Here is a 15,960-nt window from a genome sequence, read left to right as displayed (position 1 = left end):
ATAAAGATTTTATATCAAGATTTAGTATCAGATTTTATATCAAGATTTAGTATCAGAATAAGGTATTTGAATGTAATTCAAAAAATAAGTTTTTGTAAATTTTTGAAGGAATTCTTAACCATAAACCTGAAACATTGCTAAGTTTAATTATTTATAACAAAAATATGTAATTGATTGTTTTTTTATCAGTATTGTATGGTGGTTTGTTGTATTATTGTATCACATTAAAAACAAAATGGAGAGAAACTTTGCTGGCTAGAGATTGCTTACACAGTTGTTTAGGAAGGCAATAAACTACTACAAGACTGGTTGTAACAGAGAGAAGTTAGACAATATAGCCGATATTTCAAAAAACAGAATTCAAACTCTGTATGTATTATTTTTGTGCCAGTCATCAAAAGATAGAGTTTGTATCAAAAGATAGACTTTGATATCTTGGGGTCTTTTCTCCATGGGGCTTGTGTCTCTAGTTGTAATGTCAATAAAACCAAGGTCCTCAAATGTGAAAAATAGCACAAAAATATCACAAGAGAATAGTTCATGTCCTCTCTAGCCTAAAGGTTTATATTTGCATATTCTACCTGTGCACTGAGAAAATTTACCAATTACATTTATGTTTCTTTAAATTTCAACTTGATGTGATGCTGTAGAATCTTTTACAGTATTATTCTGATAAGATTAATTACCCACTTGGAAATCAACGGCTTACTGACCTAATCCTCCCAACTAGCAGTTAGTAGAAAATTATTCACCACAGAGAACTTCTCCAGATAATAATCTTTTCAGTAAGCTATTTACTTATTCCTCATATTTCTACAGTGCTGTGAAAGACTTTTTATGAGATTGAAACGAATCAAACTACTTTCATCTAGTGTTGCACTGTTCTTTTTATAACCAAACAAAACCAAATTTTTTTTAAGAAAAATGGCTTTTCTGATGAAATCTCGCGTGCCATTTCCCTGGAATTCCTCCTGCTTTAGTAAGACAGATCGGGCATAAAATGAGTCCTTTCAATAGCAGTCATTGCTTGGCTAAGCAAAATCGACTATCGTCTCTGACATGCTGTTTTCTCCGCACCTCTGGCTTCTGTGCACTTCTGATTGTATTGTTCAGGCAGTGAGGCTACACTAAGTTATGTTATGGTAACAGATGGTCTCAACATCGTGGTGTCTTTATAATAATAAAGTTTATACATTGCACATGTTGTATGTCCATCATGGGACAGTTAAGGCTCTGCTCCATCATTCTAAAATGAGGAAGCAGATCTATCTGTGACTTACTAATCTCAGAGCAGAAGGAAAAGAGCAAGGGAAGAACCATGAGCTGGATATGAAAGCTTCTGCTCAGATTCGGCACATTTATTTGCAGTCACATGTCATTGCCCAAAGCAACTCATATGACAATGTGAAAAGTCAATGCTGCTGGAAGACTAATCCGCCTGCAGGGATGGGCCCAACAGGGACCAGCAACACTCATCTTGACAACAATACAATCAACCCGAAACTGGTCGCAAATATTCACTTCGCTCTCATTTAAAATCTCATCTTGTCACAGTGTCAGACTCAAAATCTAGAACCAGATGAAGATATGAATCTGAAGAACTAGGAACTTAAATAAATAAATAGAAATATTTCTCTACTTTATCCCCCTGCCCAGCCTCCCCCCACCCCACTCTTCTAATACACTATGGTGGAAGAGCAAGATACTTTCTTTTTTTTTAAAGATTTGATTTATTTGTTTGACAAACAGGGATCACAAGTAGGCAGAGAAACAGGCAGAGAGAGTGGAAGGGAAGCAGGCCCCCCGCTGAGCAAAGAGCCTGAAGCGGGACTTGATCCCAGGACCTTGAGATCATGACCTGAGCTGTAGGTAGACGCTTAACCCACTGAGCCACCCAGGCACCCCAAGCAAGATACTTTCAATCAGGAAGAAGTGAAATACAAAGCAATCACCATGTAGATCGTAGCAAATCTGAAATGGTAGTGGGCATGATTTTTTCCTGGTTCTGGGAAATGTTCCCTGATTGCTCCTCAGTTCTAAAGTCTTCCAATAATTGCCTAGCCTGTTATTCTCTTTCATTCTTAGCTGTATCCTCTGACAGATCTTTTACATTATTCTTCGTCCCTGGAGTTAACTGAAGAAGGAATTGTAGAATATGCACCCCCTGCAACCCCCCGCCCCATTCCCTGGGCAGGCTAAGCAGCTTTCTTAGTCTGATTTTGCTGCCAGTAGAAATCTGGGAATCCTAATGTTTACTTTAAATTTCTAACACTCACATTCTCTTTTATTCCAGTCTGAGAACTCATTTGGCAGCACAACTTTCTTAAAACGTAGTAGGCTTTTTATATATAGTATCTTGTTTTATTTACAACCATGCGCCAATAGCCTCATCTATGATTTTTTTTTTCTCTAAACTCTGTTACCTTCAATTTATTTGGCTTCTAAAAGACTTGTACCCTTTTTCATTCTGTTTTCTCTGGGTCATTTCAAGAATCAAAGTATTTACTGTCTGCTACCTTAATCAGTACAGACACTCTGGATTTGCTCTTTGCTAAGATGCTGAGTTACAATTAGCTTTTGGAACTCAAAGCTTTCCACAGTTTTCTCTTCTACTTATTGGAGAAAAGAAACAGTTTCATCTTTCAATGCTGTAAGATCTGTAAATTCCAAATTCTCTCTGTTCCTATTGATTTTGTTTACAAACTGGTCAGTACCAACTAAGGCGTAAGCATAACTTGAAGCCACAGCTCATTTAGAGCATTATTTGCTTCAAAGCGATAGAATTTTGCGGTTTTACCAAAAGTTTCTCCATTGTGTTACATGGGTTGCCATCTTTCCAACCTCTAGTAAAAAATTGCTTACTACCTACTGCTTGACCTCAGGGCTGATATATAATTTACTGTCACTATAATACTTTACTTCTAAGCACCAAATTTCATATCAATTAACAGAGGCTAAATTTACACTCAGGTAATTAATGGCTCTACAATAAAAATAAAGATTTTTTGCTATCACTCACATGATAATTATTTTGTGTGATGGTTTTAGTTCTGCATTATTTTGTATGAGACTCAAGAATTAACATATATCCCAGGAAGAAATTTGATGACCAAATCCTGTTGTGGCCCCTTAGCTTCTGGTCAGAAGTAGACCATGTCACTTTTATTCACACTTTGTCTTCCAAAGCAACTTACATTGCTCATTCTTAAGTCAAAGGCATGGGAAGTATAATCTTCCTGATATGGAAGGACACAGTTGGGCAGGGATGTAAAGATTTTCACAATAATGCAGTATTTCCCATTTGTCTTAGAGGAGATAAGTTTGAAGGTACATAAAATTCGGAGTTATATGACTAAGGTCTGCTACTTATTGAGTATACTAACATGCCGATTGCTTGACATTTTTGGATAATTGTTGTTTTTCTAATGGAGCCAATAATGCTGATGCTGCTTATAATTATTTGACTTGTTGATATTACCAAGATTAGTATAATATAGATATCTGATTCTAATATTGGATACTCATTGGGGAAAAATAGAGTGCCTTGTAATATACAGTTTACAAGACACCTAATATATGTTTGTAATTTTTATTTCCTTAATGTTTCCAAGAAATTAAGCCACAGATTTATGTCAGTCTCTGTCTTAATTAGAATTTTTCTTCTTGATCTAATTACAAAACTCGATGTGTTCACTGGGTGAAGCCTGAGGGGTTTTTGTAGGCAGAAGACTCAAAATATGTTAGGACATGGGCCAGGTCTAGAAAGAACTTAGAAGCCATGGGACACACTCTTGAAGGGTAGAAAGGTTGGATGTTATATTTTTTTAAAGAGATCTCTCTTCACTCATACACATTTATCTGTGAAAATTGCATACACTGCTAGACCTTTCTATCAAAATCCTACTCAACAAGCACAGTTTTACCTATTAAGTATAGAAAGGAATATGGTGCCATTCAACTTAAGAGGAAAGGAAAAAAACAGTTCTTTAACAGGTAATTTAAGGATGAAAGCCTATTGTTAAAATGTTTGAGACAACAGAAAAAGAACAATAAAGAATTAATTTGATTTATTCTCAAATAACTGTGATTGCACAATAAATAGCTGCAGACTTATAAACTTATAGTTTCATTATTCCTATAAATACTACTGTTTTACTCTCAAAATTGGATTCTTTTGATTTTGAGGGCAATAGAATTTCAGAAAAAAAAAAAAACACAACTGTTTAAAAGTATATCACAGCTGATAGTCTCAAAAAAAATGATAAATAAAAGTGTATGATTTAATTAGAGTCAAGTAGCCACTGTGGTTAAAAAGATCTTATATTTTATTCACAATGTTACAAAAAGAAAAATGCTAAATCTACATTGCAAATAACTTTAGATAAGAGATGTTGCAAACATCAGGAAGTTTCAAAAAATATTTGTACCAATAATGTTTATAATATGATTAAGAAATAGTAGATTCTAAGTCTTCTAACAAATCATAGATATTCAGTATAAGAAATCCTACATATTTAGAATAAGTGATCACATATATTCAGAAGGAAATAGGCATTCTAAAAATTTTGTTAGTACTAAGCTTTTGGGTGATTCAAGCTTAAAGTCTAATTAAAATGTAACAAACTATGGACAAATCAGTTAAGGATTCTTCAAGATGTGTATATGTGTGCTATGTGCTTGTATGTGTGTGAAATACATGCATGGATATGCCTATGTGTTGTGTATATGTTATACATAATAGAAGATATTTTGTAAATTGTATATGAATGTAAATAATGTGTACCTATCATGAGATATATACATAAATGAAAATTTACAAGGTAGCATTGTTAACCTGTGTACATTCAAGCATTTAAGCTATAGTTGATTAGTTTTGTAATAGTTTAAAAATTTTGTTCCCTTTGAAGGGGAAATTGTTTTCAATTTTTATAATTATATATTTTTTAAAGATTTTTATTTATTTATTTGACAGACAGAGATCACAAGTAGGCAGAGAGGCAGGCAGAGAGAGAAGAGGAAGCAGGCTCCCTGCGGAGCAGAGAGCCGGATGTGGAGCTCGATCCCAGGACCCTGGGATCATGACCTGAGCCAAAGGCAGAGGCTTTAACCCACTGAGCCATCCAGGTGCCCTGTAATTATAATTTTTATTGTTATTCTTAAAAATGTAACTTTTAAAAACCTTTAGAATTATTCTTTACCATTGGAGTTCTCTTCATGACCTCTTAGTGACCTAAAACTGTCCTAAGAATTTTGTCCAGGCTGATTTAAAGTCTGTTAAAAAAGACACTAGAAGTTTATTTAAGGCAACAATTGTCCTGAAAGGTCCTATAAGTAAGGACAACTGCATTAATTTTCTATTTGTATATACCTTCTAATCTCACTGAAACGTAAAAAATGATGTTTTTAGCTTCATGTCTTAATTCTAAATTTGGGACAGTCAATCACAGTTTACAGTTTGGAAATTGCTTGCTTACAGCATAGAACCATGCAAATATTTTAATTAAATTATATTTACTTTCAGCCTTTATCAGAACCAGTCTAAGACCAAGAGATACAAGCCTGTCTTCAGTCTTTTGAAACCCTAGGTCTCATTATTTTAATTGTGACCTTGACCCATGGCATTTCAAATATATTAAATCTTTGTCCTATATTAAACATTTTTGTTTATATTAAAAATTTGAGAAGACTTTATAAATAATTTGCCCTTTCATTATTATCTTCTAGGATTTTTTTCAATAATTACCATGCATCTTGAGGGATAATTGCAGAGTAATTAAGAGTAATTAAGAGTAAAAAATCTTAATTATAAGAATTTTCAATTTATTAGTAAGATTGAGAGGTTAAGTTTAACAGGCATTTAGTTTCATATCCCTTAATATCTGATTTGCATCTTTTTTTTCATATTCTAGAAACCATTAATTTTTTACAACCTAAATAGTTTTCTGGAACCTTTTAAAGTACATGTTTGATCCTTGAGTGCCTGAAGAGATTCTTTAGGCATTCAGGATGCCTGAAGAGATTCAACCCCAGATGTATGTACTCTAAATCTTAACTATGTGTCTTTAATCCTCTGTTTCCAGGCTTGGAGGCTGGAACACCCCTGTAGTCTGGTTTGGATTCTTACCTCCAAGCGTCCTAAGAATTGAGTACTTGGGACCATCATCATATCTATCACACTGTCCTCCAGATAATAATTTAGTTGTCTGATTTTCAGTAACATAAAAGAAGGAGATGAGAACACATTCATTCATCTTCTCAAATATATATAGTCATTCAAATACATTGATCCACTTAAAATATATATTGATTCTGGGTGTCTTAGTGGCTCAGTTGGTTGGGCAACTGCCTTTGGCTCAGGTCATGATCCCAGAGTACTGGGATGGAGTCCCGTATCGAGCTGCCAGCTCTACAGGAGTCTGTTTCTCCCTCTGACCTTCTCCTCTCTCATGCTCTCTCTCACTGTCTCTCTCTCAAATAAATAAACATAATCTAAAATATATATATAATATAATAATACAAAATATATTTATATATATAATATAAGTAAAATATATATATGTGTGTGTGTGTGTGTGTGTGTGTGTGTGTGTGTGTATACATTCCATATATTTAACGGCCAGGCTTTTTTCTATTCACTAAAGATATAATGGCAAATAAAAATCAAGTCCCCACTCACTAGGGGTTATATTTTATCTGCACACCTAATTTAATTTTGCACCAAAAACATTGCTTAATATATTGGATATAGCTAATAAGTATTTTTAAATGCATAAATAAATAAATAAATATGGAAATCATATAATTAAACGTAAGAATGAAGTTATTTAAATTTACACACTGTAGTATAATTTAAGTATTCAGGACAACACTTATCTTCAAGTTATTTGAAATATAGTACATCCACTAATGCAAATCAAAAACAATTGGAATTCTGCATTGTAAATGAAATTAAACTTCAATTGATTGGTTTCTAATTTATTCATATGTTTTTCCCAAATGGCCTCATCATCCCAAGTTCTCACAGGAGAAAAAGAGGAGAGATGGAAGGAGGAAAGGAGCAGGATTGAGAACGAGAACGAGAAAGAACGAGGTTAAATTTGGAATGAACTTCTCTGGAAATATTAATGATAATCTTAAGTCTTTCCAATAAATTTGCTATGTTATTTTTTTTTTAAATGACCAATGTAGGTTTCAATTCAGTTAACTCCTAGTAAATCATTGTTTAATGAAAACAAGTGGAGCAGAAAGTAGAATGTTGCATTTGTTCTTAGTACATCCCTGTAGGAACTGGCAGACATCAAATTTGTCAAAGTCACAACTCCTTCAGAGTTCCCAGGAGAATACCAGGATCAAAGAAAATAAATAGATAAGATAAAGACTGACATTTTATTTGCAATAGGAGTTTCCCATTTAAGATTCACTTGTTACTATCGTTTTAGAACAAGCTAAAAGTATGCTGGTTAGGAATCTTTACCTGACACTAATGGAACCTCCTTTGACAGATTTTTTTTGTTGAAAAATTATATGGTGTGAATTGAAAAAAAGGAACTGTCAGGTTGGATCAGATATTTTGTATTTGCAGGTGCCTTCTTGGTTCATATAATGTTCCCAACAATAGGTAGAAAAACTCATCTGTGCCAGCAGATTCTCTACATTATCAAAGAAGATGCATATTTTCATTCTAACAAGTATGTTTTAATCACAGTTATATTGAATTATCTAATATTCCAAGTGTTGGTTTTTTTCCCCAGTGTGATGGTTACATTTGATCAATTACGTATAGAGATAAATGAAGTAGTAAAATTTCCATTGTGTAAATAAGCTGTTTTGATTAAATCATCCACAGCATTTTTACCCAGTATTTTGATACACCAGTATGTTATTGTTAACCCGAGAACTGCGTTTGTGGCAAAGATTTTATCAGTGTTTCTAGTGTATTTTCTTATCAGTTCAAATTTGTTTATAGTCCTCACCATATTATATTTTGCTTCTCCACCACCCTCTTATCATTTCTTTCTTACTCATTACTCACTGATTTCATAGGTATTTCTGGAACAATCTCTGTACAATCTTGCCTCAGGACCTTTGTATTTATTATCCCTTTGTTCTTGAATATGCCTTCCTGACTTATCCACCTGGTTTCTTCCTTCAACTTCAGGTAAAATGTCACCAACTCAGCGAGGACTTACCTGACCATCACAAGCAAATTAATACTCAGCCACCTTTGGTCCTCGTATTTCATAACACCTGCTATCACCTGACATTACATTATGAATTAGTGTATTATTTAGTTTATGGTTTATATACAATTTAAGTGTCTCAAGGCCAGGCCCATCAATCAGTAGTTAATGCTGCCTGAAATAGTGCCTGGAACATAGTGAAAATAAATATTTAACAAATTAATAATAAATATTTACATGGGTTATGAACAATTAGACCAGTTAAAGTTTATGAAGCTTTTCATGAAATAGAATATTCATATCAGGATAAAAGAAATTTCAAACATATAAAAAATGGAAGCCCTTGTATTTGGAATAACACCTCCCTGTCTTTAGGCTTTCAACAGCAGAAGTCAGAAGGAGATCCAAATGCTGAAGTATTCTGATCTAGCCTCTGTAGACGTGTAGGTTTTCACGTGGAAGGGACTCAACTATGTGATAGGAGTAAGGCAATCACCAGAAGGGCATAAGAAATCGCTAATGTGCTCAGAGTAAGTTGACCTCTTACTGGCCAAAGCTGCCCTCTGCGTAAGTCAAAAGGACGCACCACTGTTGCGCGTCCAGGGAGAAAATCCCCATTCCAGCCTAAAGATGTCCATCAAAAGTCAGGAAGAATTCACACATCCTTTGCTGGGTCAGAGAGCACTATGCTTAAGCTTTGAATAGTTATCCTGAAGCCCTGTCCACCCCTTCCTGACAAGACCTCACAGCCATCCCCCTGTCCTTGCTGACACTGGCAGCCTCATCGTCACAGGGGACTGTCTTGGGAAAAACCGGATTTGATTTCTCATGCCTGTTCTCTCATTTTATGTCAGTAGCTGAAAGGAACCCAGAACTTCCAGGGCATTCCTGATTCCTCCGTCTCTAATCTTCATCGCCATTCCTCTCTGCCTCCTGATACCTTTTCACCACGTTCTCTTGAACTCACCAACAAAGCCCCTTTATCTTCAACCACTTCTATGTAATTTCCCCTTATTTTCTCTCTAAATGAAGCCTGGTTCTTCTTTGATGACCCTGCTTCTCATACGGCCTCCAAGAGATGGCTATGTCCCTACCACACCACTTAAATCACTGAGATGGGAGGTGAGGTGACGTTCCCTTGCTCTTCAGTGTCACTTCCAAAACAGTCTCCTTCCTCCTCCCTGAAACCTCCTCTCTGATCTCATGGCAGGAGCAGATACCAGCTGCTACTCCTCTTTATAGAAGTCTTTTCCCGACCTCTGGTCACTTCCTCTCTTCTGTTAAGATTTTAGTTTTAGCTCAATGTCTCTCTCTCCAAACCTTTCTTGTCGTAAAGTGTGGTAATTTCAGTAGCCACGTAGACTTCAAAAACACTAGTCTTTCTGTTAGATTCCTCTTCTCCAAAGATCTTGTTTTCTACCTGTCACTCCCTTGAAATAATTTCACTATCATGTGATACATGTGTCCAAGGAATATTTAACATGGTATTGACATTGGAGTTTCAGTGTTCGCATATACACTTGGGGTGATAGATTATCTATTTATTTACCTATATACCTAACAAATTCTTTGCTTAAATCAACTCTTAAAGGTTTCCCTAATCCTATTGGATTGTAAGGTAGCCAACAAAAATATGTTATATAAATGTATATAGTATAATATAGTTTGTTTTTCAAAAATATAGTAACCTGGAAATCTTCTATATTTCTCACAAAATATACAGTTAAAAAAAAAAAGGATTGGAAAAAAAAACAGGATTGGATATAACTGTGAGAGAAATACTACTTCAGAATGCAGTTTCTATGAGTTAAATAAATTTAAAATTGTTTAGTAACGTTAGTATCTAGCCTGTGAATCTCCATTGCATACTTTTTTTGTTTTGACCAATTTGTGTATTTTCTCAGTTGAAACAACTTCAAGTCTCTGGCCCAGATTTGAGTTGTCTTTATTTTGTTTTCTAAATTATTTTTGTTATTCAAATGCAAAATAGTGTATGATTAATGACAAAGAATCTGTTTTAGTAAAATAGAATTATTCAAAGGATGTTTTTATTTCATATTTTGAAAGATTTTATTATTTAAAACTTCTACTTACTTTGCATATGTGGTATAATTTCTTTATCTGGTGAGGAAAAAAGCTTTTGTTAAAGCAAAATCCAGTTAGTTGCTAACAGTGCCATGAAATTACTGCTTAGCTGGGTTGTCATTGTGAGCCTTTCATCATCAGTAGTGAAAAATGTTAATGACATCATAGCATTATGAACAAATCAATAGAGCGTGTTAGAGTTTCAGCTAATTCTCAAATAAATCAGTTATTCTTTACCAGAGTTAGAGCCTAAATAATGAATAATTTCAAAGTACCTCAAATCCAATTAGGGATTACAAATAGTAATTTGGTTAAAGGAGGCAGAGTGAAATGTTTGTCAGATTCAATGTCTGCTTCCCACAATGCCTTTTTCCTTCCTACATTACATTTTCCTATGCAACCTTTAGAAAACATTTACACTGACTTTTAATTTAGTGGAACACCTATTAACTGATTGCTAATTGAATTATATTGGAATTCTAAGAATGAACTTGCTTATTTTTATAGGGGACTTAAAGTGTCCAGAAACTTAAAATAACCAATTGGACTGAACAGATGTACCTCAGGAATTAAGAATTTTTCCAGAAGAAGGTAAGAGATCTTAAAATATGCACATTTTTGCATGTTAATAAATTTTGGTGAAAATATAGATACTAGTATATTTCTTTGGTGTATAATTTAGAGGATTTTTTTTTAATTAAAGGTACTTTCTGTTTTTACTTAATCTTTTATTCTGTGGAATGATTTGAATATATGAGATTGCTGTAACATTTCAAAAAGAAAATGGTTTGTAGGAAAGCTACATTGCCACTTCAAAACGTCAAGATTGAATCACCACTATTTTGGGTTTTTTATTTTTTTTATTTTTATATGTAAGACTTAGACTGGATTTGCCATATTCCCCAAGAGCCACAGAACAAAGATAGCTGACGTGTGGGCAGATTGCCATCTAGAAAGATCCTTTGGCTAGCCTGCCTCTTCTACATTTCCTGGACCACATATGGTTACCATCAACTAGAATCCATTCAAAGGCTTGAGTGCCAAGCACAGAGGGAGGAGTCAGTTTTTAATGTGTTACATTACATTATCTTAATTTTGACCTAAGATGTGAGACTGAAATATTACCCTTAAAGTAAAATACACTTAGAAATCTAAATGTATACATACTACTTTTTTCTTAACCCTCTTTAACTATGAATGTTCCTCAAGCTGCATTTCATTGTAAGTACAAAGAAAATTTAGCAGCATTAGGTTTACCATCACACTGTATTATATATATTGCTACTGGCAGGAATTGCTATGAGAAGAAATGAATAAAGAAATTAAAACATGTATTTTAAGATCTAGGACAAGTGCACAGGAATTATAAGAAAAGAACCCTGAATCTAAATATTATTTCCCTTATAGGTGTTTGAGTTGAATAAAATTCATTCATTAATTTTATTTTATGTCACTAAAACTAAGGAGGTCCCAATTTTCTTAGGTCCCTTGGGATTTAATTAGATGGTTATTTTTATTTTAATGTGAACAAATGCCTTTTTCCTCAGGTTTTCATAATTAATACTTTATATATACTTTATATGTAGTTTATATTATATATTTTAAAAATAAGATTTTTAAGAATTTAAAGGAAATTACAATTTTTATATGGAAGCATCACTTACATATACAAAAAATTTATCACATAAGGTAAAAATTTAGTAATAGGAGGTGAACATTGAAGCTGTTAAAGTTAATTTCAAGTCATTATAGATTTTTAATTTTTTATGTCACATCCCATATCTTTCTTTTTTAATTTATATTCAATTAGTCAACATATACTACATCATTAGTTTTTGATGTAGTGTTCAGTGATTCATTAGCTGCATATAATACCCAGTGTTCATCACAACATGAACCCTCTTTAATACCCATCACCCAATTGTCCCATCTCTCTAAACCCCTCCCTTCTACAACCCTCAGGCTGTTTCCTGGAGTCTAGAGTCTGTCAGTTTGTCTCCTTCTCTGACTCAGTTTTCCTTCCCTTCCCCTATGATTCTCTGCACTGCTTCTTATATTCTACATATGAGTGAAACCATATGATAACTGTCTTTCTCTGATGACTTATTCCACTTAGCATAATTTCCTCCAGTTCCATTCATGTCCATGTAAATGGTAGGTATTCATCCTTTCTGATAGCTGAGTAATATTCCGTGTGTGTGTGTGTGTGTGTGTGTGTGTACCACATCTTTATCCATTCATCTGTTGAAGGACATCTGAGCTCCCTCTGCAGTTTGGCTATTGTGGACATTGCTACCATGAACATTGGGGTACATGTGCCCCTTCCTTTCACTACATTTGTATCTTTAGGGTAAATGCCCAGTAGTGCAATTGCTGTGTTGAGGGTATTTCTATTTTTAACTTCTGGAGGAACTTCCATACAACTTTCCAGAGTGGCTGCAGCAGCATGCATTCCTACCAACAGTGTAGAAGGGTTTCCCTTTTTCTGCATGCTTACCAAAATTTGTTCTCTGTCTTGTTAATTTTAGCCGTTCTGACTGGTGTGAGGTAGTATCTCATTGTGGTTTTAATTTGTATTTCTCTGATGGCAAGTTATCATGTCTCATATCTTTAGTACTGGTAGGTCAATAAAGACTTCAAAATACGACTTTTGTACTGCCAGTTCTCTATATGTATATGTACATATGTACATCCATATAAGTATCTCTCTCTATATATGTATAAATGTTCATTATTGGACTAGATTGATTTTTAGCCTTCCAGAGTGGCAGTTTCCTGGATGCTAATTTTCCTTAGTGCATCCTGTGCATAAATACTAAACATTACTTTCTTTCTTAGCAAATAAGAACCTTCTAATTTTCCAATTACAGTTGCCTCAGGGTACTAATGAAGTAGGAAAAATTCACAAAATGCATTTCTTGGATAATAATTAAAATCTGCTCCAAATTTATGAAGGTCAAGGTATATTTGAAGACGTATACTTGAAGATCAAGCCAGTTTTTCCAAAATGACTTATAATCTCAGCCACCATTGAAATGGATGAGTCTTAAATTATTGAATACAATTAACAGTGTACATGTGAGACTGAAGTAGGATAGGAATTAGGAGTCAACCAATGAATTTTTATTAAAGTCAAAGTAACTAATTCAACTAAAATCTGATGAAATTTACTTCTAGGTAGTGCATCTAATGGAACTATTTGCAGAATTGAACTTTTGATTCTAGGCTTTGAGTACTACAAATGTAAACTGGGGTTGATAAATATCAGTTGGTTAGAAAATGTGATCTCATCATTCCAAATTGGAAGACTTAAAACTTTTATTTTGTTTTGTTTTGTTTAATTAACGTCCATTTCATTGACAAGGTTATTCAATCCCTTAGTTTCTCCCTTTTTTTTAAACAGAAGTAACTTGAATAAGAATTATTATCCTGTCAGATGTGTAATGTATTTAATATAAATTATTATTTAAAAAAGAGTAGATAAACAGTATATTTTGCTTGTCCTGCTAATTCTGTTGTTTAATGGCTTACTTGCTGAGAGAATACCAATGTAGCAAGATCCAAGATATATTTTTCTTTCCTGAATCTGAAAATTGTTCTGTAATTATTAATTATTCCCTTGACACAGCTCCATATATGTCTGATTCTAAATAAATTCTCAATTGAAAAATATAGATACTTTACTGGTAAGCTCATGACAAAGATTTCAAGCATTTAAAAAAATGGAAACTATAGTTAAGAAAAGGATATACTAATTTAGAAGAGAGGAAAATGAGATAATATTCCACATTAACTAAAAAGGAAAATCGAAAATATGTGCATGAAGAGGGACGACAATTTCAGTTTTCCTTTTTATTGCTATTCCACTTGAGATTCATTCTATATGACTACTGAATGACTTTGGTATGTTTTTAGGAAGGTTGTCTGATACAATAGAATAAAATGACATTCCAGACTCATATAGTTCTGGAATTTCAAGCTGAATCACTTTGTGAGCTTGAGATAATTACTTTGCCTTATTTAAATTTCTCATTTGTACATGGGAACTAGTAATACCTACTTTTACTTCCTTATAATTTTTACAAATTTTAAAATATTTTATAATTTTTTAAAATTACATTTTAAATGTATGTTATAATTTTCTCTTTCTTTCCCTATTTTCCAAAATACTTTTTATTCATTTAATTAAAAAAAATGTTCTGCTTTCTTCTGGTTATTTAAGAGTTATTTTTCTATTCTAGATTATGAACTTTTCAAGATTAAAAATATTTTTTCTTATTTATGCCTGCCCTTACCCATCAGTTTAAAGATAGACATCATTTTTTAGTGAATGACTGAAAGAAAGAGTAAGAACCTTTTTATACAGACGTGTTGCTGTTGAATTGAATTAAGCTGAAACCATTTAAAACACTTGAATACTCTTTTAAAAAGTCACTATTTAATAGACTTTTCCAAATGAAAAATCCTCTGACTCAATAATATATCTACCTATTAACTTAGCTTGTTTAATTTTGATTTCTAAATAGGGTCTCTTAGCTAATAACATAATAATATTTTATTCTGTTTTAACCACTTCTAAGATTTTCAAGGAATTAGAATATATCTTCCTTATTGTAGAATTTCCTAGCCATTTTTCAAAGAAAGAGAGAAAGGTAGATTTCTCAGGTGTGTAAGAAAATCATTCTGGAACTGAGCTCCTATTCAATAATAGTAACAAGAAACATAGTGATCTGCTTAACCAACAAGCCCTCACCTTCTCAGATGTTGGCTCAGATGTTAGTGACCACAGGGTTAGAAGGAGTACTCAGAGGTCTGGCCTCACTCCTGAGAAAAATTTAACACTTGCCTAACCTCCTTTACATCTAGTGAGGATAGAATTGAAGTGGCCATGAGTAGAGGGAAGTGATACCTACCTCTGAAAATTTGTTTATATGTTTGTACAAATTCTATATCCAATTCAGATGGAATCATTTATTTATTTTTCTAACTAATAATTCCTTCTTCATATGGTTATTTTTCTTCTTCTATCTTTGATAATTTGTGCTAAATGTTTTTAGGTCCACAGAACTTCTGAGCCAGAAGGGTTTTAAGAGATCACCTCATTTACATAAGGAAACTAAGGCCAAGATAAATCTAATACAAGTCACAGACATGAGGAACCCAATTTCCAAACTCTAATTTTAGAGTTCTTTGTTTTATATCATAATATCTTGCTCCCAAGATACTCTTTTTCTGGACTTTTTTTCTTACTCATTTTAGGATTATCTGTTGACTGTTTCCATTATTTATCAACATTGTCTTCAACTGAAATTTGTAACTTTCCTAGATAAAATAGAGATGACATCCTCCTCTTCCCCAAAGTCAAGCCTGGCAATAGGTAAAAATAATTGAGCAAGATTGAGAAATAAGAGAAATACATTCATAGTACACTACCTCAGGGAGCAATCCTGGTCAGGGAATGACTTTTTATGTCTAGCCAAATATATATATGTGTATATATATGTATATATATGTGTATATATATACACAAACATATAGATAGATAGATAGATAGATAGACAGACAGATGCACACAAAAGGTAACACAGTGCATAGAACTTTTGTCTTTGTTAAACTCAGTGAGATGTGTAGCTTCTTTGGGTGAAACCTCTGTGTATTTATTTTTCTTTACTAACTTTATTGAGGGATATATTAG

At 33.4% G+C, this 15,960-nt stretch overlaps 1 protein-coding gene across 1 annotated transcript in view; it reads left to right on the top strand.

Annotated features, from left to right (window-relative positions):
• Nucleotides 1–15,960, top strand: part of SEMA3A (semaphorin 3A) — a 466,663-nt gene that overhangs the window by 138,039 nt on the left and 312,664 nt on the right. The window contains exon 3 of the mRNA XM_004739631.3: nucleotides 10,773–10,856. The gene's annotated coding sequence lies outside the window, so the exon portion shown is untranslated. The remainder of the gene's footprint in view (nucleotides 1–10,772; nucleotides 10,857–15,960) is intronic.

This window comes from Mustela putorius, unplaced genomic scaffold, assembly GCF_011764305.1.
Source record: "Mustela putorius furo isolate JIRA1106 unplaced genomic scaffold, ASM1176430v1.1 tig00003845_pilon_pilon_pilon, whole genome shotgun sequence".
NCBI classification, from domain to species: Eukaryota; Metazoa; Chordata; class Mammalia; order Carnivora; family Mustelidae; genus Mustela; species Mustela putorius.
Note: the sequence above shows the minus strand (reverse complement) of the source record. Positions and strands in the feature narration are given on the sequence as shown.